Source organism: Vicugna pacos, chromosome 8, assembly GCF_048564905.1.
Source record: "Vicugna pacos chromosome 8, VicPac4, whole genome shotgun sequence".
Classification (NCBI taxonomy): domain Eukaryota; kingdom Metazoa; phylum Chordata; class Mammalia; order Artiodactyla; family Camelidae; genus Vicugna; species Vicugna pacos.
In genome coordinates, this window is record NC_132994.1 from 39,283,348 (window position 1) to 39,310,390 (window position 27,043).

Consider the following 27,043-nt stretch of genomic DNA (forward strand, 5'->3'; position numbering starts at 1 on the left):
TTTCTTAGTAATGAATAACCTAAATCACATTAATGAATGAATGAATGCCTAAAAGTATATCTTAGAAGCAAATATTTCCCCAGAATTACATTATGAGAGGAATCTACAAGATGATCTCTTATTTTCAAAAAATGAATAAAATATTAAGACAATATTTTCAACAACTGGTATCTAAAAATTGAAGAAATAAGCTTCAAATTATAATTTCATATACTGAATCTCAGTAAAAGACAACTGAATCCATTATATTAAAAACATTGGATTTGACAATGACTTTCTTAGCTACAACACCAAAAGCATGATCCATGAAAGAAAAACTAATATGTTGGGATTCATTAAAATTAAAAATGACTCCCCTGCCAAAGGCACTGTTAAGAAAATAAGAAGAGAAGCCCCAGACTGGGAGAAAACATTTGCAAAACAAATATCTGATAAAGGACTAGTATTTAAAATATACAAAGAGCTCTTGAAACTCACTAGTAAGAAAACAAATTACCCAATTTAAAAATAAGCAAAAGATCTGTACACCTTACCAAAGATATACAGATAGCAAATAAAAAATGGAAAATGCCCCAAACCTATGTCATTAGAGAAATGCAAAATAAAACAACAACGAAATACCACTACACATCTACTGGATAGCTAAAATCCAAAACTTTGAGAGTACCAAATGCTGACAAGGATGTGAAGCAACAGAACTCTAATTCATTACTGGTGGAAATGAAAAATGGTACAACCACTTTGGAAGACAGCTTGCAGTTTCTTACAAAACTAAACATACTCTTATCATATGACCTGGAAATCATATTCCTTTATTTGTCCAAATGAGCTGAGAACTTCCACACAAAAACCTGCACATAATTGCCAAGACTTGGAAAGAACCAAGATGTCCTTCAATAGGTAAATGGACAAACTGTGGTACATACATACAATGGAAAATTATTCAGCCCAAAAAGAAATGAATTATGAAGTCACAAAAAAAGAAGGAGGAATCTTAATTGTGTAGCGCAAAGTGAAAACTATTCTATCCTCTTTTTCCTACTTCTCCAAATATTCATGTTTGGCTTATTTCATTAATTCCTACACCTCTTCACATATATTAAATGCTGTCCATCAATTTTCCACCTTTGGTCACTTTGATCTTTTTCATGTATAAGAACACTCTGCCTTATTTTATATGCTTTACTTGACCAACACAAACCTCATCTACTTCACCACTTCCAAAATCAATTACCAACAAAAGCCACGAAAAAAAAAACTCTGCTCTTCCTTCTCATAACTGCACTCATAATGTGGATTAATGTTACTGTGTTTATCTGAAGTAAAAATATTTGAGGGTTATTATTATTATAATTATCATTATCTCTTCCACAACCACCACACACAAGTAGCCATCAATTCCTTGTTAAAAATTCCCTGTTGTCCCTTTTCATTTGCATAGCCTTGACACAGATCTCTGCTATCTCTTGCCAGAACTACTGCAACCATATTGTTATTTTTCATTCAACCATCAGACATCTTTCTAAATACAAATAGTGTCTTGTCAATTCCCTGCATATCTTCCTCTTTTGACTTCTTGCTACCTCATCCAAAACATGCTTATAAGTATTTTCAAAACCAGCTTCTAACATGTCCCTTCAATCTCATGATGCAGCATTCCCCGCCATGCAACTCAGGTTCCAGTCACATTCAATTCCCTCTATTTTAAACATCCTTTCTTTTTTTTTCTTGAAGATTTCTACTTTTAATTTAAGAACTCAAATGTTAACTACTCTATGAATACTGTCCTCTTCCTTACAAAGTCTTAATTATTCTCCCTTGGTACTTCCACCACACTATGCATATACCTTTTTTATTGCTTTGTAGGTTAAGTACTGCCATTTTATTTTACTGGTTGGTTTCTCCCAATGGAATATGAGGTCCTCAAAGGTTATGTCTTTTTAACTTTGAGTCTTTCTGCCCAATGCAGTATCTGAGAATACTACTCCCTCAATAAATATTTGTTGAATAACCACATATAATATCATCATTATAAAGTAAACTAATTCTTTCCCAATTTGTTCTAGCAGAAAGGCATGGATCCAATTCATCTAAAACTCAACAAAGTTATTTAGCCAAGTATTTAAAACATGACAAACTGGGACAAAGTCATCTTCTACTCTGCTTAAAATTGAAGACCATTCCTACTCATATAAATTCTATCAGTAATTGAGGATAGGAGTTGAAATAAAGTTACAATTCTTTCTATAAAAAGATCATAGGTGTTGTAGCATTTATGCTTTTATTTTGTGGAATCAGCAGTACGTACTAGATTAATAAATACAGAAAAATTCTCTCCTTGTTCTTAATTGACTTCGCAGAAAGATAAAATGGTATAATAATGTTCAATCAGAAGAGTGATATACTTAAAATCTTCTTATTCCTCATGAAAAATATAAGATTGAAAGACCAAGTCTTGTAAACTGGTAAAATTTGATGTCTAAACATTATTATGGGTTACTAATTTTTCTCAGAAGGTTATCTTTTCTGAAAATGTAATAAACTCTCCCTCACAGACAGATGCTTTGTCTCAGTCATCATTAAAGTTCAGGGTTGACCAAGACACATGGAACATATGAGGGGCTTTATTGAGTCCATAAATGAAAGAAAATGAAAGTAATTACACTTTATATAAAAATAAATACATATCATTCAAATTAGGGTGTCAATATTTTGGTCTCCAAAGATCCTCTGAAGTAGCTTTCTTCACTTTAACTTATTTTTCAATAATTCACTCAACAAATACTAAGTCCATATTATGCTAAGTGTAATAAGCCAGTAAAAAGAAAACAACAAATACATACGGTTCTACTTATATGAGGTATCTAGAAGTAGTCAAAACCACAGAGACAGAAAGTAAATGGTGATTGCCAGGGGCCAAGGAGAGAGAGAAGGATGGGGAGTTAGTTTTTAATGAGTCTAGAGTTTTAGTTTTACAAGATGATAGAGTTATGAAGATGGATGGTGGTGATGGTAGAAAATTATTAATGCATTTCATACCACTAAAACTGTACACTGAAAATGGTTAAGATGGTAAATTTAATGTCTGCATATTTTACCATAACTTTTATAAAACCAGAAAAAAAAACACTGAGTCCTTCTACATTTAAGCACTTATACTCAGCTTTGGAAAACAAAATGAACAAGATATAATCCCAGTCTTCAAAAAAAAAAAACTCACATAAACTAGAAAGGGAAAGAAAAGAAGATCAATGCCTTGAACATGGAGCATTTTCTAACATGTTTTAGAAAACACCAGCCTCTGAGATGCTACCTCCCAAAAAAGTGGCCCAACGCCTGAGAATGAAAATGGGAAATGATCAATACTCTATCTTAGAGATCCGCAATGACAAGAGCCAATTACAGTCTCTGAAACAACATGCAGCAAGGAAATACATTTAACTCAGAAACTCCCAGGCTCATGTGATGAAACGTTTTTGCATAATACCTATTAATATACCAGCTTCACAGGATATGCTTTAGAAAGTGAAGTATTCAAAAGTTCTATAAGGCAGGAGATCTCATGAAAGTAGAAAAGAAAAACAGAGGAGGGGCCTCTCGCTCTGCCTGGTGGAAGTGGAGGCAGAGGGCAGGGTGAGGCTGGACAAAACACTTCATAGTGGAAAAAACTTCCATGTGGAATTCTAGGATGAGAATAATCAATCAATACCCATTAAGTCTAAAGAAATAATTCAAACAGTCATCAAGATTATGCTTTCATAATTCCTAGTTTACATTCATCATTAGTCCCTACGCATACTTTTAAGCTTTTGAAATTAAGAAATATCTTTGTATGAGAATGTGAAAAAATCAGGAATTCAGTTTCAATTCTACCTAGAGCTAGTTTAGTTCTCTGATAACCCTCACAAACTAGCTCTTACAACTGTACTTCTGCCCTGTGTCTGAGGAGTGAACCCTTGTAAGCCAAGTTTAGGGACTAAACCCTATTTTATCACTTGTATCTCTGAAATTGTCATGGTGACCTTCTTTGTATCTTAAGTGATTTTGACTTGCTTGTAATGATGGTGCTTTCCCCAGCACCCTCTATCCAAATTCTGCCCTAGGGTCTGCTGTTCAGCCCCATGCAAGCTCAACCCTGCCTCCTACAAATAGACAGCTCTACCTGCCTAGATAGATGTTTAGTTCCCTTTTGCACATAGACTTGCTTTGCTTTGTTCCACTTATGTATGATGATACCAGTTTGATGCTTGTGGGTCTCCCTAAAGCACAGAAAAATTTGGTGTCTTGTCTTCTGTCATGGAATGTCCAGGTTGAGAACAACTCTGGACCTCTATCACTCATGTTCACACTAGCTCCCAGTTCTCACCCCTCTATCCATTTAGCAGGCTTAAAAATACAACTGCTTTATTTTACCTTTGAAAGCTTATTATACCAAATACACCAGTAGAGTTTTTCCTCTGTCCCACTCACAGACTGTCTGGGAAGAGGGACACTGGCTTCCAAGCCTTCCTTTCCTTGCTGAATTCCAAGAATACATCTTCTCTGTTTTTCTAGGATTTTATTTGATAACTGCTATGAAAGAACAAGCATGCAAGAGTGACCATGTTTTAAAAATTCTTACAAATGTTTTAAAGTCATATTATTGACCTATAGATAATAATGTCACTTACGCATACTTTATACAGAAGTCTGCACACATTCTCAGAGAATAAGCACATATCCACATATACCCTGAAATCAAATCTACATAAACTAGAGTGAATGACTGGATGTTTTCAATGACTGGACTAATGACAAAAGAACAAAACACTTTACCAAGAAAATAGAGCCATTAAAAGGTGGATTAATATTGAATCTTTTACTTCAGTGGAGGTTTATAAAGTCTGAGTGTTCCAAAAGAACACAGAACATTTCTTATAAAAAATAAAGGAAAAAACTAAGCCAAGCTACCTTAAAAGTGTTCATATGTGTGTTAAGAATACAGATATCTATCTCTCCATCTGTGTGAGTATGCCTACCTGATATGAAGCAAGATTAAAATCTAGAAAAAGTTTCATCTTATATGGCCCAGAGTTTAAAATTTATCCCTCCGGTATCTAAAACAGAAGAGTTTGCCCATGTTTGATTCCTGAGAGAATGGATTTGCATAGAAGACAGAAGCAACTAGAAGTCTTGGATGTAATAATAAAAATCATTCTCTAAAAGTCATGACTTTAGTAAAATAATAAACCAATTATTTTAAATCTCCTATTCTAGGAAAGGTCTTAGTCATTAGAAGTCAAGTTCCAGAATGCTTTAGCATCCAGTTAAATCCAATAATTTGCCTTTGGTGACTCAGGGTTAAATCATTCCATAATTACTGATTTTCTAACATTACTAGCACTGAACAGAACTAATTTGTCTGGACCAGTTCTTCTTAGGGGACAGAATTTATGAGTTTTATATACCAGGCCATCTGTTGAAAGAGTGAATTTAATGAGTCAGTCCATAACAAAGAATTATAAAAACCAATGGTTATAAAGAGTAAGACTGCAGGGGAGTGGAAATCATCAAAATCATCTTGAAGATCTGGGACACCAAAGAAGAGAGCTATGTAATGGGAGGAAGGCTTAGGAATCAATCACACTGACAAGCTAGGTAGTGTGTAACATTATAAAGCAACTGAAGAGGACAAAATGTCTCCGTGTTCTCCAATGAGTAAATCCTGGATTGAAAATTAGATTTAAGAACAGATTATTAAAGAATATTTATTAGTGAAAATGCTCTCAAGTTGAGAGAATTCATGTTAAGATTAATTTGTAGATGCAAACCAACATGTGGAAGCTATAGGAGCCCTTTCTCACCAGGGTCCATGTGCTCATAAGACTCCTGACAGGGAGCCAAGATATGGCCCGGAATGAATACAAGCTCTCTATCCACGGGGGTTTCCTCTGGTTCGTGTGCTCTGTCTTTGTGCTTTATATATACGTTGGTCCAAACTAACATGTCAGGTATAACGCCAAATTTAGATAATTTCTCTATTTTTCTTAAAAATAAAATGAACATGAGGAGATCACCCTAAAAAGGATACATGTCAAGTTCTGAACTGACAGAATATAAATCTATCTGATGTAACAGCTTAGCAATGGATTGCCCGCTGTTTTGCTCTTCAAGGAATTTTACCTAAAGCTACAAAATTATCTATTCATTTGAAGACCCCTCCCAAAATTAATTTCTAAATGCTCCTTTGGGGTAAAACTTCCTACCTGTTTCCTTCTAAGTTTATAGTATAAGATGTTTGTCCAATGCCAAGAGGACCTACAGAGATCAGTCATATCAGTTTGCTAATTTCTTACACAGATAATACTAGAAATATGACAACATCATTACTGTAATTTTGCAAAGATGTCTTCTGAGTCATCACATTTATTTTTAGAAAGAGGGAAGAAAATAATTTAGGAAAACTAAATTGGTAAAAGATGTTATTATTCATATGTCAAATGAGACAGCTTCTTGAGGTTTGTAAATGACTGAGAGAGAACCTTACAATTCTGTAAAGAAAACTATGCACAGTGATGCCTACAAAAAGAGGCAATTACTTTATTGTCAACTAGAGTTACAGGGTAGCAGAGTGGGTAGCAGTGTTGATTATTGTGTGCTAACACAGTTGTTTAGGGATTTTCTCTCACCCACTATGCCATTTTATGAAGGATATTTAATAAATTCATAGGCTGAATTCAACTAAGCAAATAGTAAATAGTAATGACAATAATAATAACAACAAATTGTTAAAGGATACAAACAAAACTCCTTTGCGTGGAAATACAGCTCTGGCTCCTGTGCATCTCTGGCACTCCTGACCACTAGCCTGTGCTCCTGTCACCTGGCCTCACATCCTGCTATATGGTCTCTGTACCTGCTTGTTCATTTGCCTTGGCCACATGTGCCCTCCTTCTCTACATCAATTACCTCCTTACTGAATCCTCCTTGATTCTCCCAGACAGAGGGAGTTGCTACTTCCTCCAAGCTCCCATAGCATAATATGCTACAAACACTTGGATAAATTTGTGTAATGATTGCACCACCACCCTCTCAATAATTCTAGTTTAAAAAAACCTCAGTCATTTTTCCCCATTTCTCCCTTTTATTTCTCTCCTATACTTAATTTAATTTTTCATGCAGTCCTGCATTCAGCCAATATTTACTGACTATAAAAAGATGTCCCTGCCCTGGGTCAGACCACACCTCTTACAGTGAAGACACTCATAGCTCCCTCTCTGTTCTCACTACCTCTAAACTCCCCACTCACTTTCTAAGAATCCACAAGTCCAGTCATCACTTTCTTAAAATAGATTTGCTATCATTTTGATTTTTAAAAATGTTTAATCTCTCTTATTCTCTAAAAAATTAAATCAAAATTCCTCAGCAGAGCACAGAAAGCTGTTTAATGACCTGGTCCTGAAAGGCATACGTTCCAAATCTAGTCCTAAGCCATCTACCCTCTGCTCCATGAACACCCTACACAAGTTCACACCTTTTATTCTTGCCTATAGGCACCACTATCTGGGCTTCCCTTTTCTCTCTTTCATGCTATCAAAATCTTGTCATTCTTCAAGATCCACCTAAATGCTACCCTTCCCATGAAACCTCTCTCTTCAGCCACAGTCAAAATTAAGCATTACTACTTCTATATGCTCACAAAGCTTCATCATTTCCTCTTCTCAAATGTACTTTCCAAGCCTTGTATCATGTTATTCGATAAATAGTCTATATGGCACACCACCTTCTCCTTGAAAATTAAGTATTTGTGTTCAATAAAAATTAGTATTTAACATGGTTACTGTGAATAGTAACAACAACTCTGATCATTCTAAAAGTTTAAAAAATCAGATTCTGCAATAATTATAATGAAAGAGAAGAGATTAAATGAAGTCTTTCAACACTAAAGTAATGTGTTTCAGAGGATTGGAATTTAATTTATACAGGAGTTGTTGTTCCAACAGGGCAGAAGGCCCTCCAGGCATTCTCCTCAAAGATAGATAGATAAAGAAGTAGAGAGATACATATATATTATTTTGCATCAATATGTACATTTTATATATGTATATTCACACAGATCCCAGACATACTATTCATCCCCTCTGGAAAATCCACACCTGCTTCACCTCATGCCTATTAATGGAATCCATCAAGAGCTGGGAGGATGGACACAAAGATTCTTGACCACAGGACAGCCTTCCTAAAGATCTGACTCTGGTGACTGACTCAGACTACCTTAGCAGTCCCCTCAGCTTGATTAAACTTTAAACAGTTTCCACTTTGACTATTGAAACCTAACCCCACTTTCTTTGGATCATTTACTTTGGAAAGTTTGCAATTTAAATTCTTTCTCTGCCCCTTTGGGATGAAATCTTCAGCCTCTTGTCAGTTTTATAAGCCAGGACCTCAGGTGCCTGGGAGCCATCCCTTTGAAATATAATCGCCTAGGAAGATAGCACCCCTATCTCCTAGTCCCTGTGGGAGGACAGGAGCCTAACTTAGATAAGTACCAATTATCAAACACAGATATCCTAATCACATTGACAGCCTCCCCCTAACATCTTCCAGGTCTTTTCCATTAGCTTAGATTGGTGCTTAAAAACTCTGCCTTTTGTTGGACTTGAATGTAGTCTCTCTTCCCTATTTCAATAGTCTTGACCACTTTTGCAATAGTCTTGAATAAAGTCTTCCTTCGTGTTTAACTTGTCGGGTGCAATTTTTCTTTGACATGACACGCTGAGCAAGCTACTGCACTGCTGCTGACCATTTAAGTGAGGCGAGTTTCACCATGTCATCCTCTATCATCCTTTAATAAGGGTTAAACTGGGATGACAGGTGGTTAATATCCCCACTTCTATGATCCTGTGGTCGCATGCAAAGGGTAAATAGGAGAAAAGACATCCTGCTTATTTCTTCCTGGGATTAAATTCAATTGAAGAAGTAGTCTTAAATAAATAAATGGAAATTTATTCTGAAAAAATTAGTTGTGTTCCACTTCTCCCCCTCTAACTTTTCACAGTAGACCTGCTCTGTATATATAACCAACCATCTCTTATGATGATACTGCAAAAGTTGCTCATGTCCAGGTGATTAAAGTAAGTTTGATTTACTCTTGAGTAGTTTTTACAGTTAAGGGAAGAGAACAGCACCACTCGGTTACTTAGACAGCATAGCTTTGTGACGTTTTAGCCCGTCTGTGTATCCACAAATTAAGGCAAGTACAAAACTGTCTGTGGCTGCCCTTAAACAAGTAATGTATCTACACTTCTAAAATGTATTTTTCCAAACATTCCGCTAGAATATTCTAGCCCATTTTCTTCCAATGTCTACTGTAACAAACAAAGAGTACACAGTAAGTTATGAGAACAGGTATGTCACTACAAATTGCCAGGGATTTTTAGGAGCACAGAGATAAAACCAACAAAGAAGATGGAGACAAAATATATTCAGAGTGACATTCAAGAATTCACAAAAGACATATTCTGTGAATCACTTTATGAAATGTATTTGACTCAGATGTACTCTCCTCTTTTAAATCATTCTTTGAATGGCTCTCCCTTTGGACATTTCAGGATAATTTAGCTACAAAGCACTACATACAGAGGTGACAATTTGTGATTTATTGCTTGTGGAGCAAAGAAGGTAAAATATAAAGAAAAGGTTTGTTATTCCAGTTTGGGAAGGCAATCTATAAAAGATTTCCTGTATTTTTCATCTGAATTACATATTTAAACAGAACCACAAACGGGATTCTGGGTAGGATTAGGATTTTTAAATTTTATTTCTTTTGAATTTGAAGTAAAGTTCTTATGAAAGGCCTTTTATCTTGTCAGAGTTCAATGCTAAAGACATACTCCCAATTCAAGTTAAGTGCAATTTTTAAAATTTTAATGAAAAAAAGTATATGCCTAAATATTAACAATGATTCTCTCTGGCTAGTGAGGCACTAGGAAATTTTATATTTCCTTTTCTTTGCTAGTTTTCCTTTCTAATTTTTCTGTGTTAAATATGGATCAATTGCACAATAAAAAGCTAAACATGCTCAAATAAGTTAGCAGAGGGTTATTCATCAAAACAATTATGAACACTTTCTAAAAATTCCTCATAGGATTCCTTAAAATTGCCAACTCCCAATAGTTATTTGATACATGAACTATCTTGGTTAAAGTTACTTTTTATACTGGATTCACAAGGTCATATTTTTTCCTACAGAAAACAGAGTATAGGAGCTATTTGAGACATGGTACTCAGATATTACCTTGAGGTGTGCAAAATGAGAGTGATTTTCAAGATATGAACTAATGACTCAAAAGTAGCTTAAAATCCCACAGTGGTTCTCCACTGTGCCCAGAAAGAAATTAAACAGTCCTCACAAGGGCCCACAGATTGTGGGTATCATAATAATGACAATAAATACAGGTGCTAATGTTCATTGAAAATACTCTGTTTCACACTATGCTAAGTATTTCCCAAGAATTCATTCATTTAGTCTTAAAATCCCCCCTCTGCGGTAGGTATTACCACGCCCCGTTTTCAGATGCAGACCTAAGCCAGAGGGGTCCAGGTGCTCCCATGTCATTTGTCAGCCAGAATGAGACTACTGTGGCTCAATAACAATTTTTATTCCAAGATCTGTCAACTCTGGACCATGGTCACAAAATGAGGAACAAACAGTGGGCTCTTAGAAAAAGTTTTCTCATGTAAAAGAACCCTCTGCTAACATATGCATTTAATACCCAATATTCATACTTAGAACTCAAATGTTATGAAAATACTTGAGGCTACTAGACCATTTATTTCATCAATTCTTTAACAAGAATATGTTAAAATGTATAGTATTTCACACTTTACAAATCACTGTCATATGCATTATTTCATGTATTCCTCATACAAAATACATGACATAGGAATTATTTTACAGAGAGGAAAACTAAAACTTACAGATTAAATGATTTCTCAATGGTTTTACAACAGAAAAGCAGGAGAGCTGACCCTCAAATCCACGTTCTTCTTCTGTCTTCTGACGGTGTTTTCACTCTACTAAGTTCTAATATTAATGTTTCCCTCTAATTCACTGTCTTATCAGTAACCAAGGAACAAAAGAACTACAGTTTGGGAAAGAAGTAATAATGCTTATTAACTTGCTCTACTTGTCACAAGTGAGCCAATGGCATCACATGGAAATCACATTCAAGCAGATGTCACCTCCCCCACTCTCCCATCAATCCACATCCTGACAAGGCTTTGGAAACCGGAGAAGTCACACAAATGCCCAGTGGACAAAGCAGGGACCAAGTTGCCTAGGGCAGCTCCTCCTTAAATACTGATCCGAGCATGGCATGCATGATGGGGGAATTTAATTACCTCTCTACGTTATGCATCGTCTAAGAATAGAAGCCGTGACATCTTTAGGCTAAAGCTCCAACGATGTATTGCAGTCACAAATTGCAGGTTTCCACTTTGTCTGTTGGGTCTGAACACAGTGTGAAGCTAACCACCAAAGAAAGCCATTTGGGGAATAGCTGGATAGCAATGAAGCGGAGAGTGAGGCTGGAGTGACATTTCAGCAGCTCCCTCACAGCAATCTCTCCATAAGGGCTTTTACAGCCTTAGGTCAAGGCCTGTTCCAAATTCAGGTCATCAGAGCCTCCTAAGTGCCAGTTGGACCGAGCTCTGAGTTTACATGTGTGTCACTCACAAAGCAGCTACAGTGTAGTACAGTCAGAGAAAGATTTCATTAGTTCTGGCCAACAATATGCAGTGCACTCAAAGGCACCAGAAAATGTGATTTTATAACTGGTAGAAGATAGAAATAAAAAATAAATGCAGCTCATGCTCTAAGAAATTTTAAAGGCCTGACAAAAAGAAAATATCCCAGCTCCTCACGGGATCATCTAAGACCTCCGTTAGTCTGGATCTTGTCTTCTTTTCTGACCTCCTTGCCCAACACTCCTTGACTCCATGCTCCAGCCAAATGACTATTCTTTCAGTTTCTACTTTCTTTCCTGTCACTTTCTTTGCACAACTTATGAAACTTCTGCAGTGCAAATACATCTTATGAGTTAGCTCTCTTATGAAATTCTTGTTTGTGTTCCATTTTCAATTTTCAACCCCATGTACAGGAAATTCCCATCTCCCTCTATTACTCTCTATCTCCTGGGACGAACTTCTCTGATAGTACCTGTCATATGAAATCACCATCATTTGTCCACACGTTTCTGAACATTCCACTAAATGATAAGTTCCTCATCTATGTCATATTCAGCTTTACAGCTCCAAGGCTTAGGAAAGTGCCTAGCATTGAAAGGAACTGGTTGAAATGAAACAACAGATAATTAAATCACGTACCCACAAAACTGTGTATCACTCTGGTGGTTAAAAGCACAGGTCTGAAACCAAAACTGCTGAGGTTCAAAAATTTGCTCTGCCACTTAGTAGCTCTGTGATCTTCAACTAGTTACTTAACCTCTCTGTGCCCGAGTATCTTCATCTGTAAAGTGGGCTATTGTGTGATTTCACTAAGTTAACAATAATAAATTAAAAAACACTAAAATCATAGCCAGGCACCCTGTAGCTTCTTGACAAATGTTAGCTATTATCATCAACATCATATTCCCACAACATGCCAGTGTAACAGAGCAGCCAAAATTTTGAGGTATGCAATACCACAGGCCTGAATTCAAATCACACTCCTCCACTTACAAGTTATGTAGCCTTGGGCAATTTGCTTAAGTTCTCTCTATTTTGGTTTTCTTGTCTCTAGAAAAGGGGCAATAATAGTGTCTGCATAACATAAATGTTTTCAGAAAGTTACAATTAACTTATACATGTCATTAACATAGAGTCTGGCACATGATAAATACTCCATAAAAGTGAGCTACTCACTACTGTAGTTTTTGATTGTATATCAAAAGCAGTATAAAACTCCTTGGGTATTACCCCAAGACAGACACCCTCACCTACCTGGCACTTGTATTTGTACCTCCTTAGTGGGGTGGCAGGGAATAAAGTCACTGAAGAAGCAGAAAGTGTGTCAAAGTAAGGTATGTTTATGCCTCCCAGTTTTAGTTCTCCAGGAAATAGGATATGCCACTTACTGCTTTTGAACAGGTTAGAACATAGTTATTTGTGCCAGCCCTGGGTCTGCCTGCCTTTAGGTCCATTTCCAACTTTCTCACCATATTCTATATGCCATGGGTATGGCGAGTGGAAAACTAGCTCTTGCAATGGAAAGGGAGTGGCAACAGACTGGATGGTGAAGGAAACAGGGTATTTCTCCTCTTCCGTCTGCCAAGGGCAGCTTCATATCTCCATTATGGTTCCAGTTCCCATCCTGGCCCCAACCTCTTTTGGGGTGACCCCAGTCCCTGAGTACCAGTTAACAGCATACCCTTTCTTTGTCTCTCCAGCTTAGGGTAATGGTTGTTGTTGCTCATTTCCCTGCGGTTCCATATATAACTCTCAGCTCAAAACATCATCAGAGTAAACAATTCCCTGCATTTATTCCCCAGCAATTTCTGTTTTCCCAGCTAGACCCTGATTGATCCAGTGATCTTTGTCTCATCCATCTCTGCTCTTCATATGATTGGTTTAGAAAGTGCCGTTTAGCTTGCCTTTCTTCACACGTTCATGCATGCACACCCATTCTTGGTGCTGCTGTCTCCTCCTCAAGAAACAAAGGCAGGTTTCTGTAGTCAGGAACAAACTGGTCACATGGGTTGATTCTGAAGTGACTTTGTCATCTAATGCAGCATCTCTTGGCTCTTGATATTTTGCCCCTCCTCCATCTACAGGGAACAATGTCTGGAGACATATTTGGTTGTTAAAATGTGAGGGGGAGGGGAGGCAGGTGCTACCAACATCTATTGAGTAGAGGCGAGAGATGCATACTGCTAAACAACCTACAGTGCACCAGAAAAGAATTCTCAGGCCCCGAGTGTCAGTAATCAATTAAGAAATTCTGATCTAATGACATAAAACTACATTTTCACACTGCTAGATGCTTGCAGTGGCTTCTGAGCTACTGCAGGTCACAGACACTACTTGGGACCTTAAATTGTTGGCCGTGATCATACAGTCTTGCCCGTGGCTGTCAGTTGCCAGGTACAATTCATATTAATTGATCTGCATAAACCTGAATTTCACTACTTATTTCTTTGTTTTGTCAATGTACATACTGAGAAGACAAAAGAGCAGCATGTGTCAAAAGAGCAAATTTTCAGATGAAGATCTTTGTGCTATATAATTTTTTTTAAGTCCTACTACTTGATCTTACCAACCGTCTGTGCAGAAAATGACAAATTTTTCATAAGATACTTTTTTAAAAAGTCATCTGGTCATATACATTCTACTAGAATATTTGTAACATTTTCCTTTACAAGAGGGAAGCTGGCTAGTCTGCTCTCAATCATTTTTCTCTTTCCTGATGTGTATCGAATCGTCTGTTTTTAATCTCAGAGTGGTTTTGCATAGATGAGGCCCTGTGGCTGGGTCTCCCTAAATTGTATACCACCAGCGTGAGGCCTTAGACGGCCACTTTCTCAGTTAAGATCTCAGTTTCCTCATGAGCTAAGTGAGGAGGCTGAGCTAGTTAAGAGTTCTTTTCCCGTTGTAGAACTTTTACTCAAATACGTATTTTCAGCATTTAAGTAACATGTTCATATATTGGCTCTTTAGGGAGCAAAATCTATACAAATGCAATAAAAGTTTTCATCCAGGCCTGGTTCATTCAATATGTAAGCCTTAATAAATAAAAGTCAGGCATGGAACGTTACTAGACCCGTGTTCCCTCCTCCTAATCCTGTTAAAATGTGTATAAGAGTGCCCCTGAGACATGACAAAGGACAAATCTGTCATAAACAGACCCAAATCACTGCTGCTCTGACAACTTGGAGTGAGAATGGACTCCATATGCAGGACTGATCTCACACCAACTTCTGCAATTACCCAGGGATTTCCACATCTCTGTCTACTGAAAGAAAAGGAAAAAATACACAAATCTAGTCCCTTTCCTAACAGAACAGCCAAAAGAGGCATTGGCGGCTATACGCTCCTGCACATAAAAAAGAGGTTTGGGGTTTTTTGTTTGTTTATTTGTTTGTTTGTCTGTTTTGATTTTTTGGAGTTTTTTGGTTTTTTAGGAATAAACTTTGCCTTAGAAAGAAAAGCCTCAGGGATGCCTTTCCTTTACTGGTAGAAGCATCTGAAAACAGCTGCTGACAGATGCCTCACACTCTCCCAGCTCGAGTCCCACAGGTAACCAACTTTCTTGATGCTCCTGCCTCCACACTCTAATTTCTGGGGGTCTTGACTGTCTGTCTACTCCAATGATAATCTCAGTGAGTAGAGATTATGTTTTAATTCTGCTCTCCTTGCAGCTTCTACTACAGCACCTCTTCTCTTTAAATGTTAAATCAGAAGGTTGCTGAAGGTGAAACCTTAACCCTTTTTGAAAAACTGCAGCAAATCCCACAGATTTTATTCCTAAGATTTTTGTGTCCCCAAATGATCTTTACCCTCTTGGTGCAGCAACTCAAAATTGAGATAGGGAGGAGTTAGAATTAGTATCTGAACGATCAGAGATGCTGAGATGTCTCAAAGAAGAAAAAAGGGGGAAAAGTGTTAACTTTTTTGTAGTAATTGAGATCATTCATCCCTGTCACCTTAAAAAAGCCGAAGATACATTTCTTTCCCTGACTCCTCTTTCCTTTCCCTCTCCCCCTCCACCATCCTTCTCCATATCTAAAGATGAAGGTTAATATTAAACATCACATTAACAGTTGTCAAATCAATCATGATTTCCTCTGAGTTATGTTACACAGAGCAACATGCTTTATCAGAAATCAAAGAAAGGACAGTGCCAAAAGTGGATGAGCTAATGTAAAATCACTTACATGGGCACTCTGGAGACGGAAACTCATTTAATATTTAATGTAGTCATTAACCTAAGAATGAGAGGAGATGGTAATGGATGGTCTACTCCTTTTTCCTATGGGACAGGGTACTGAAGTGAGCTGTCCCTTCTGGGATCAGATTCACACAAGTCTAAAAATCCATAAAGTGGGTCACAGGTGAAGGGAATTGGAAAAGTCTCAAGTCTCCCAGATGTATTGTTTTAAGAGCACAGTTGTGCTCAGCAGTCATGCCTGAAGTTGGCCACACTGCAGGAACCAGAAGCCGTGTCAACTGAATTGCTCAATTAGTTTGGTATGGCAACAGACATGCTGTCCCCAGCACACATAGTCAAACCACAGCAAATAATCAATTATTGAAGGAAACTATCTCCAAGAAGCATTAATCCATCAGGATATTGAAGGGCTTGTTTTTGTCTCTATTTAGATTTGGTTATCATTGAAGGCATTTGTCTGCTTGATGGCTACCCAGAGCTGTCCCTGAGAGCCTGAATGTCAAAACCAATTGAAAATTAAATGGGGAAAAAATACAGAAAACTCTATAATAGTGAAGGTCACTTTAAAAAGAACTTTTTCTATATGTGAGTATTATGATGCTGTAGGGAACATTCTCCTTATGCACTATGAATGCCAACTTTTATTTACATGAACTTTTAAAGAGGTTCACCCTAAGCAAGTAACACCATTGTAATTGCTTCACTTTAGTTGCTGCATTACTTCTTGATAAGATAAAGCATACACTAAACTCACACTGGTTGCTTTATTTAACTGTATTTTTTCTACTGCATATTATCTTCTTTGGTGTAAAATTCCAGAGGTCTCTGAGAATTCCATCACATGAAGGAATTCAATTATAATATTTTCGTACACATGAAGCACCTCTAACTCTACTGATCCAGTCAGCACCCTTTCTTTCTTTTTTTTGATCACAAGTTTAAATTAAACCCTTTCACCCTGTTGAGTTTTTTAAATACTCCTTCACAAAAATAAGTGATTTCTGAATCAGAGCAGAAGCTCCAGGTAGGCTGTCTATTACAGAGCTGAGCGGTAGAAACAGATAGCCACAGAGAACTGCCAAGAGCACCTGGCCCAGCCAAGCACTGCCCTGGCTTCCATGCCTACAAAAATCACGTTGAATTAGGGACAATTTCTTCATATAGTTTTAAAAAGTATTTTTACTTCCATTATATTTATAGTTTCAAAGAAATAGAGAAATGATTTTTAAAAGGGAGTGCCAAAAAATATTTACAGGGGAAAGCAAATAGTTGATTAATATCTGAGATTATGACTATTACTTTGTTATTTTTGTAAACTGACATCCACCTTAAAGACATAGCTTTGGGAAAATGTATGAAATTGAAAACTCATTTTCAGTAAAGCATGCTCACCCTATCCTCCCTTTATTTTTACCTCAGCTTCAAATTTTCTGGCCACAGTCACAAACAGGAATGAAAGGTTCATGAAGAACAACAGTCTCATTTAATCCTTAAAACTTTTTTTTCAACTAGAATATCAGTTTATTATAAAAGGATACAACTCATCATAGTCAGATGTAAGAAGGTATGCAGAAAGGAGCATGGAGCTCTCCTGTCCTGTGAGCGCACCATCCTTCCCACATCTCCCAAGTACTCACCGGCCCGAAAGCTCTCTGAAGCCTGTCCTTTTAGGGATTTTTGGTTGTGATTGTTTTTAGATTAACATTTGTGCTCTCTCTCTGACCTTTTCTTAATACGGTTTTTAAATTTAATATATTCTAATCAAAGAACATTTTACTTCATAAAAGTTGGTTTGAGAACACCAACTGCAGCAATAAACAACTATAATCTGCTTTCAGTTGAAACTGGCAAATCTCTTTTAAAGAAAAAAGCTCTGTGCTGGTTCATCTGGACTACCCAAAAGAAGTCAGTCAGAAAGAGACAAAAATTTTTAAATAAGCCTTTTCAACTTAAAAATACATATATATGATATTGTTAGTCCTAAAGAAACTCCTTGGTAGAACTGGTTCTTACCTGGCCTGAAAGCTTCTCTGGAAGAACCCAGGGAAGGAGGCAGCAAGAAATTATTTGCCAAAAGACGCCTTTAACGTATTTATTAATTGAGCTGTTTATACATGTCATTTCTTTCTTCCTCCTCTCTGAAGAATTCAGACCACGGTTCAAGATGAAAGTGGTAAGGGCCTCTAGCAGGAAGGAATATTCAAATTCTTCCATTCCATTATCTCAAGCCTTAAAATGTTGCACAGAATTTGACCTAGACTTTCCACTTCTAGAAATTAATGCTAATTTTTTAAAAAAATTAAATATGCAATATTATACGTAAAAAGATACTTATTACATCATTGTTTATTATAATAAAATACTACAAAGCCAATAAAATATATATAAAAGAATATTTGATGACATGCTGCACAAACTATTCTCTGGGCCTCGAATGGTCTTCAAACTCCCCCCTCCCCTTTTTCTTTCACCAGACACATTCTTGACCTGGCTAGTTGATTCACACCACAGAAATCCAAAACCCCAGAAGGACTAAAGTAAAAGGCGGTAGTCATCTCTGACAGTGGCTAGGAATGGGCTTTAAACTAAATTGGTTGGAAGCCTACAGTTAGAAGCACTTAGACTCCTAGAATACTCCACCTTTCATATTTACATGACAGCTTCTCTTTCTTGGGGTTTCCCATTGGAGAGAGTTTGTGCTAAGGATTACTAGACTTACCAGACTATCTGTACTGAGGACACTCCAAAAAGCAGGGGCTTTAAAGAAAGTGAGATGTCAAACAGTGAGATGCTTCATTTAGCCTAGTAGATGATTGAAGGATTACTGTCTCCAGGAAGGAAACAATCCAAGAGAAAATCCACACAAATACTATTTAGGGAATCACAACAAAATGCCCATTTGGACCATCCATCTTACAATGCAGTCTACCAACTGATAAGCCCTATCCACATAATTACACAAATTAGCTATGTAACACTATAATCTTGAAAATGAACAAGCAGCCAAGATCATCACCAATTTAGGGAAACATTTTAAATGAGACAAGTTTAAAAACCCAAATAGGAAAAAACCTGAAGAATAAGAGACATTGCAAGGAAGAGGGAAAAAAACCCCATTTTTAAAATTACAAGAATGTCCACAGAGAGATAATTAAATAATTAAATATTTTTCATTCATAAAATAAGAACAGAAGAATATTAAAATAGAACATTCAAAAATGCAAAAGAACTTTGGAAATTAAAAAGAAAATAATTTTTAAAATCACTAATACAGTTTGAATGTAGAGTTAAGGAAATTTCTCAGAAAGAAGAAAAGAAAGGATAAATATAAGAAAAGAAAATAGAGAATTAAGTTAAGAAATTTTACATGCAATTAATAGGAGTTTCAGACACAAAGATAAGAGAAACCATAACAAAGGAATTACCAAAGAAAAATGTTAAGAAAGTTTACTGAATTGAGAAGAAAACATTCAAAAGATCTATCAAATTCCCAGCATGACTATTGGAATGAGACAACAGCAAAGGGCATAATCACAAAAGTTCAGAACAGTGGGGACAAAGACAAGCTTCTAAATATTTTCAGAGGAAAAACAATCAGTTTACATCAAAAGAAAAGCATTTCTCAACAACTCTGCAAATTACAAAGTAGCATAATATAAATGTCTTCATGGGATATAATGTACAACATGGTAAATATAATTAACACTGCTATATGTTATATACATCATTTTATGATGTATGTAAGTCAAATTATTATGCTATACACCTTAAGTTCATACAGTGCTGTATGTCAATTATATCTCAATAAAACTAGAAGAAAAAAATTTACATTGTCATAATAAAGTAACCACTAAACATGAATTACTAAAAGTCGTGATATAGGTATACTAGATGGATGAGAGAAGGGTAGAGAGAATACATGTGTGTGGGAGGAGGGAGGTAAGAAACTAAATCCTTACCTTCTATAATAAGAAGTGAAACCAAAAACCTAAATATACAAATAAGTATGTTTTTTAGTCAGCTGGGGGTAAATTCCAGAATTAGCAGGAAAAAAAATATTGAAAATTGTCCCTGAAACTCATAATTAGTGATAGCAAAAGGTGGATGAGAGAATCAGTACTTTTTTTTTTATTACAAGCCTTGTAAAACTTTAGCCTTTTAGGCTCAACACATAAATAACTATGAAACAAATACAAATTGTTTTAGTTTTAAAGGCAAAGAAATATATATATTCCTCCAACAAATATTTATTGAGATACTAGTATATGAAACAACAAACATATATTGAGAGAAAAGCACTATGTTGTGCTGGAAATGCAAAGATACAACATATCCAGGGCATCCAGCTTTGCCCCTAATAGCTGTCTGACTTTGGGTTCTTAATCTAGCCATGTATACACTTCAGTTTCTGCATCAGAAAAAAGAACAGGACAGTTAGGCATGATCAAGTAAATAAATCACATCAAGCTATAAAAATAATAGTAAGCTAGTAAGGAGATACAGAATCCTAACAACTTCAATATAATTTGATCTTTATTACTCTGAAATTATATACCCAGTAAAGCCAGGATAAAGAGAGGGATCCTATGAAACCCACAGGGATTCAATTACCTTCCATGAAAATAAGGCTTCCAGCGAACACCAGGCCCCAGTGACAGCAGGGCTGGACTAATTAAATTTCAGAGTTCCCTTCCAACTCTCTAACCCTATGAATACACCATAAGGATATAACTAAGTAGCTATAAAAACAACTAGGTGCTTCAGACAATTCATTGATTCAGAAGGTTAACAATCCTATTTTAGTAATATTCTTTTAATTCTTTCATTTAAAAACGAAGTATTTATTCTAAACACTCACGTGTAAAAGACACAATCTGTGCTAAATGCTCAAATGTATTTCAAGAAAGACAAAACGTGGAGACTGTCCATGAGAACTGTACTAAGAGTTAAAGTAAATAAGTGTCCTAAAACTACCTACGGAAGAGATTAATGAGTATGAGAACTACCTCATGAACACTTAGAAAATAGCCTGGATTCTTAAACGTTGAAAACTATAATATGAGAAATGTCAGGGAGGAAGAAATTTTCCTCTACCCTTCTAGGTTCTTCTGGCTAGTCTAACAATTAAATTGACATGAGGCAGATTAACAGGAGAAAATCAAAGTTAATTAAATAACATGAATACATGGGAGAGACCCAAGGAAACTGAGTAACTCACCAAAATGGTTGAAACTCTCACCTTAAATACCGTCTTCAGCTAAGGATAAAGGAGGATGTTGGGAGCAGTCATTTGGGACTTCAAAGAGGAGGAAGGCAATTAACATGGAAATGGAAAAGCAAATATTTGGTAAACAAATGTTTGCTGAACCATGTAGAGACAATGGTACACAGAGTAGACCCTGATCTCAAGGCCCTGAAGAGTTTCCCCCACCACACCTAGCCCATGCCCTTTGCAGGTATCTATGGTGATTCCAGAAACAAGCTCTCTATCTAAATTATTTCAGACAGTTAGAAGGAAGGTCAAAGTTTTTCTGAGTCTTTTGGGTCTTGATTGTTTTCAGCTTGAAATAATCCGTATGCTAACAAGATATTTTGGGTTGGCAAATTTTGCTCTCCTATTGAAGAATGGTTGAAAGAATTACCTAATGTCTTAACTAAAAAGGAGTCTAAGTAGAGCTAATTTCAAATATCTGTAATAGCAGTCATATGAGATGAAATAAACATATTTTGCAAGTGTTAGAGCACCAAACTGAAAGCAATGGAATGGGGGTAAGAGAAAGGTATAGGAGAGCGAATCTGGCTCAAAATAAGAAAAAAATATGAATATGAAATTGGCTGTCCCCTGAAGAAATGAGAACCACCATAATGGAAGCGTTCAATAGAACCCAAACAACATTTTAAATGTTGTAGAGGAAGTTTTTATTTAGGGGTGAGGTTTCAGACTAAGTGAACTCCAACTTTCCTTCCTTCTCTAGGATCCATTTGTGTTACAGATCACAAGCACAGCCAAAGTTCAAAAGTGAAAGAGAATTCCATCAAATGGTCAACTCATCAAAAAGAAAACAATCATACCAAATAACCCTATGGGGAATAAAAAGGATCATACCAGTTAGAATCATACCATTGGGGAATAAAAGGAGAAAGAAATCAAACAAGCAAACATGCCAGCACATACCTAAACTGTGAGAATATTTCCTTTTACATCTAATTGTTTCAGGATCATATCATCGTGGCCATGTAAATTATAATGGAATCGAGTTGTCTTCTTACACTGAGAGAAAAAAGAAAAGAAAAGAAGTGTTACCTAAAAATATTGGACTAGAATGCTCGTTAAAGATATTGAACTGTAGAAAGATGAGCCACCTATTGAATCAATAACAACATTTTAGTTAGGACCTTGAGGGTGTTTGCTAGCCTTATTGAGTGGCCGGTTCCAACCTCTCGAACCTGCGACAGGTGATGGGACTGGACCCTGGGGCAGAATTACCACCCAATTCATCAGTGATGCTTATCGAGCACCAGTGAATGAGACCCTGAAAAGTCTCCTTAATGATACTCAGATGAAGGAATCTAATAAACATATTCTTTTTACAGCTTCTGAACTTTGCTTTTTCCTGAGTAACCCTTTATGACACCTGGCCATAAAGTCGTGCACAAAGACAGGGGAACACTGGATTGGAAATTACCATATCGCCCTAAAACGTTTAATTACATTTAGCCAATAAATTTTTACAGCAAGTGAAAGGAACTTCTAACACAGATCCTATCCATTCATGAAGGATGGTGTGTAGACTTAGGTAAAGTAGTCTTAATCAACAGATAAATGTGTTTTAAAAAAAGGCATTTAAAAATTGACTTAGGATAGTAAAACTGGCTGATGAATCATAATATTGAAAGAAATGTTCAAGTAAGAACAACTTTTTGTCCAGTTAGAGGAAGCAATGGTAACAATCAAATGAACTACTTCACAGTTAACAGTAATGCACTTGGGGATGAAACCCAAATGAGATATCAGATCACAACTGTTGCTAGTGAGATTTGCATGATATGTTTGAACTCATGTTTGAAATTGATGGTGCCTTCATGCGTTCTTAATGCAGCCAAAGTCTTTTCCTTGCCTAGCTTTCACAGCATTTCAACATTTTGATCAGCTCCTGAAGGATCTGAAGGATCCTACGAGAAATTTATTTACTGCATGCCTATTTATTCAGTTATAGAAGACACATGGCAGTACCAACATGGCTGCTAAGCAATAAGCAGCATATTTAAGTAGAAATAAGGTCGAAAAGGGAATAAAAGTAAAAAACAGACATCTGAGATACTAGATTTTTCAAAACATCCAGGAATCTGCAGTTATAGAGCTTCAACATTTTACAAATTAAAGCTACTTTTAATATAGTTCAGTCCTTGTTCTTTTGTTACAGTCTAATTTCTTTACTTTTGAAGAAATGTGAACCTATAATTATAGAAAAACTCAGTAAAAAAAATTCTTAATAATTATAGTATAAATCTGCACGTGGGTCTCTCAAAGATGCCAGGTATTTGTGTTAGTTTGCTCAGTGGTAATAAACAGGAAGGAGCATCAGCCAATCTCATGTTTCAAGGTTTACATCACAGGTTCTACATATACTCTGTAGAAAACTACACAAATTCAATAGTTCTCACAAAGGAAAAATGTTTTCATATTGTGAAAGGAATCTCGTTTCTGAAACTAGTGCTACATTTTTTCTCAGATATTTTCTTATTTTGTGGTTTATTCTTGCCTGAAAAATAACACCCAAAGAAGAGAAGTAGTTTATGCTGATCGATGACATTTACCTTACATTAAAATGCTCATTTCACTTAGATGGCAGACAGCTTTCATAGCATTAGTCAATACGGAAACTAATTCAAACATTTTGGGAATTGAAGTCAAAAAGATTCAGTTCAGGGACACAAAGAAAACAATGAACTCTAATTCTCTACAAAGAGAAAGTGTGTGCTAATAGGAACACATCTCATCTATGTATAATTTACATCACCAAGTGCATGATCAAGTCACTTTCATTTCATATATCTGTATTCAAACTGTTGGTGGTTCTATCCATGTGTCATATAAAATACAAATGAGATGCACTGGATATTGCTGTGATTTTCTGAATAAATAGGAACGTTTACAATCCTAAATCATGGAGGGAAGCTCTGTGAGAGAGGAGAAATTTAGGATATAGAAGAATTTGCCCACAGAGACAGTGAAGGAAAAGTTTCTTGTTTTTGTTTTCTATCCATGGCTGCAAAGGGCATATAAAATAAAGAGTTGAGAGCTGTTTTTTACAACCCAGTAAAGGAACCAAGAATCACTGCAGAAAGCTAGATTCTTATAAAATAAGAACAATTTACCTTTGCAGTAGATGAGGTCAATAATCTTTAGTGTAAGAAATAATCAGAAAATATGATCTTTCTTTACATAAAGCTGTGGTTCATCCATATTTGAACAGTTGTGTTTATTCTGATTGCCTCTCACAAAAAGGGTGTGGTGAAACTGGAAACTGTCTACCAGTAAGAAAAGCAGTGAGACAGAGCAAAGAAAATGGGAAGTGAAGATGAATCATGGGGTAGGTGAAAAAAGTGGGAATTTTGCTCACCTTTGTGTCAGTAGAACTTTCCTAGAAATGGAAACTTCCTGTATTACCAGCCACTTCTGCTCAGAGATTCACAGAATGACCGTTGTTCAGCCCCATTTTTCATCCCCTCCAGAGGGGAGGCATTATCTAAGCAATCTAACAGTCATCAGCTGTCTCTGGTTACACACAGGAAAGACCCCCAGTCTCTCCTGGTCCTACTTCAGTCCCTCCATCTGCTCTTACTCCTCCAGCCTCACTGTTGACTTGCCGAGGTCCTGCTCTTCACTGTCCTCCCTTCTTACTTCACTACTCTCTATGGACAATCTCATCAAGTATCTACAGCTTCCAGTGGCACCCACATAGAAATACTGGCAACTCTTAGATTTACATCTGCTTCTCAAAAATCTCTTCTGAGTTCCAGACTAGTCCAGGCAACTGTCTACTAAACATCTTTACCTAAGAATGCAACTCAAACACATCAACTGCAATAAATATACAATTGAAATCATAAACTTTATATTTATATATTTATATTATATTATATTTATATTAATATATCTTGTCTATCTTCCTTGCCAGACTAAATCAAAATGCAAAGACATTTTCTACATCTTGCCATCTCCGACAGCTAGCACACCTACCTCCCCATAAGAGATGTTTAAATAATGTTAAACTAAACTAAAAATAAGAGTCCTACTTTACACTTAGAATAATAACTATACATGACCTTGTAAGGAAGTGATTGAAATAACTGCTAAAAGGATTTGAATAGATCTACACATGTCAGCCATAAGAGCCTACAAAAAGATGATGAGATAGGCCCCCATTTACCAGTGCCACTGGGGGAAGCATATGAAACCCTCTTGCTCAGCTGACAAAAGAACATACTATATCTGACTCAGTACAGCAGCTCTGTGTTCTATGCCTGATGGTGCATGAACAACCCAGAAAGAAGCAATCAGGCTAAAGAATTAATTTAGAAATGGGCACAGAACAATTTGGTATTTCCTTTGGAAGAAAACAGGCTATCTTAACTTCCACTTTGTATTCTGTGTCATCTATCCATTTGGCTTCAATAATCCTCAAGCTCAGCATTTTAATGGGAAAATTTTATTTCTACTAATCTACATTTTCCCTGTTTTCTAAGCTCTTAACTTATTTTTTTCTACTGGTTCATAAGGTGACATTCTCACATGGTTAAAAGCAAAAGAAAAATGTTAACCAATTTCCAAAGGTATCTATCAAGAAGGAAACAACTGTAATGCTGATAGGTAGAGTAGTGACGTGGCTGACAAGATGTGAATGCCTATGGCACTGCACATAAAGATGACAAGGAAGTGACAACAGCAACAGACTGTGTATTGACCAGCACAGAGCAGGCTGGGCAGCCTCCAGCAACAAAGGAGACAGGAAGATCAAAAGGAAATTGTCAAAAGCACAGAAATGAACTGGGCATCCAAAGACAGCAAATGATGCGTTGAGCACAAGAGGTCTCCCAAATTCTTCACACAGTATATGAAGAAAATAATAACTTGGTTTTGGGGTTTTCCTTCTTCCCAGACCTCTGTTAATTCTTATTTATCTTCCCAATGTCTCTGTTCTCCCATATTTGCTCTTGTTTTCCTCTTTGTGGTCTCTAGATGCTTCTCATCAAGCTACAGACAAGGCCACACACTCACCTTCCAAATGCAAAGATGAAAGCAGAGCTGAAATGAATAAGATGAACAGTTTATTAGACACAGAGTAAAGAAGAAACACAACAAAGCTGGGAACACTTGATAGAAGACACAAAGGGGGCTTATTTTCCCCTCTCCTCTGGGAAAAGATGTCAGTTACACAAGGCACTTCCTCCTCCAGGGCACACAAATGAGTAGTTTCTTGAGTCTAGTTTGGGAATCCTTTTGATGGTCTTTACCAAGTCTTGAGTGTCCATACCTCCTCGAATGACCCAACTTGCCACATGTTGTCTATCATGAATGCTTGCTTCCATTCCAAAAAATATGTTGTCTCTTTGTCAGCTTATTATTTTAATAACAAGTACTGGATATAACAGAAGAGATTAATTAGGGATGTTCTGCATTATGCTAACCACAGTAGATTAGAATTCAATTTGGCTAGGGTCAGGGCTAGGTAGAAAGTTTTGCTGCAGTGGGGCTGCTGCATTTGAGGTGGTTTGTGTATTATTCTTCACAACAATTAGTGATACAGGATTAAAAGTATCACTTTTAATGGAAGTTCTCCATTACTCTTGAGCAGAAATGAATGTGATCAATTGCTAGATTTGTTCACCAAAACTTAGGTCTCAGAGCATTACACCTAGAGCTATGTAAAAGTTCCTCACTATTGAAATTTCTGAAAGAAAACAATAACTTTCAGACTTGTGGTTACCAGGGGGGTGGAGGGTGGGAAGGGATAGACTGGGATTTCAAAATTGTAGAATAGATAAACAAGATTACACCGTATAGCACAGGGAAATATAAGCAAAATGTTATGATAACTCACAGAGGAAAAAAAG

At 36.5% G+C, this 27,043-nt stretch overlaps 1 protein-coding gene across 5 annotated transcripts in view; it reads right to left on the reverse strand.

Annotated features, from left to right (window-relative positions):
• The window catches only part of LOC116281540 (uncharacterized), a 204,592-nt gene that overhangs the window by 158,654 nt on the left and 18,895 nt on the right, over window positions 1-27,043 (reverse strand). For 4 of the 5 annotated variants that reach the window (XR_004191007.2, XR_012074945.1, XR_012074947.1 and 1 more), the window contains exon 2: window positions 22,101-22,196. The exons of the other annotated variant lie outside the window; for it this stretch is intronic. The gene's annotated coding sequence lies outside the window, so the exon portion shown is untranslated. The remainder of the gene's footprint in view (window positions 1-22,100; window positions 22,197-27,043) is intronic. 5 annotated transcript variants of the gene reach the window in all.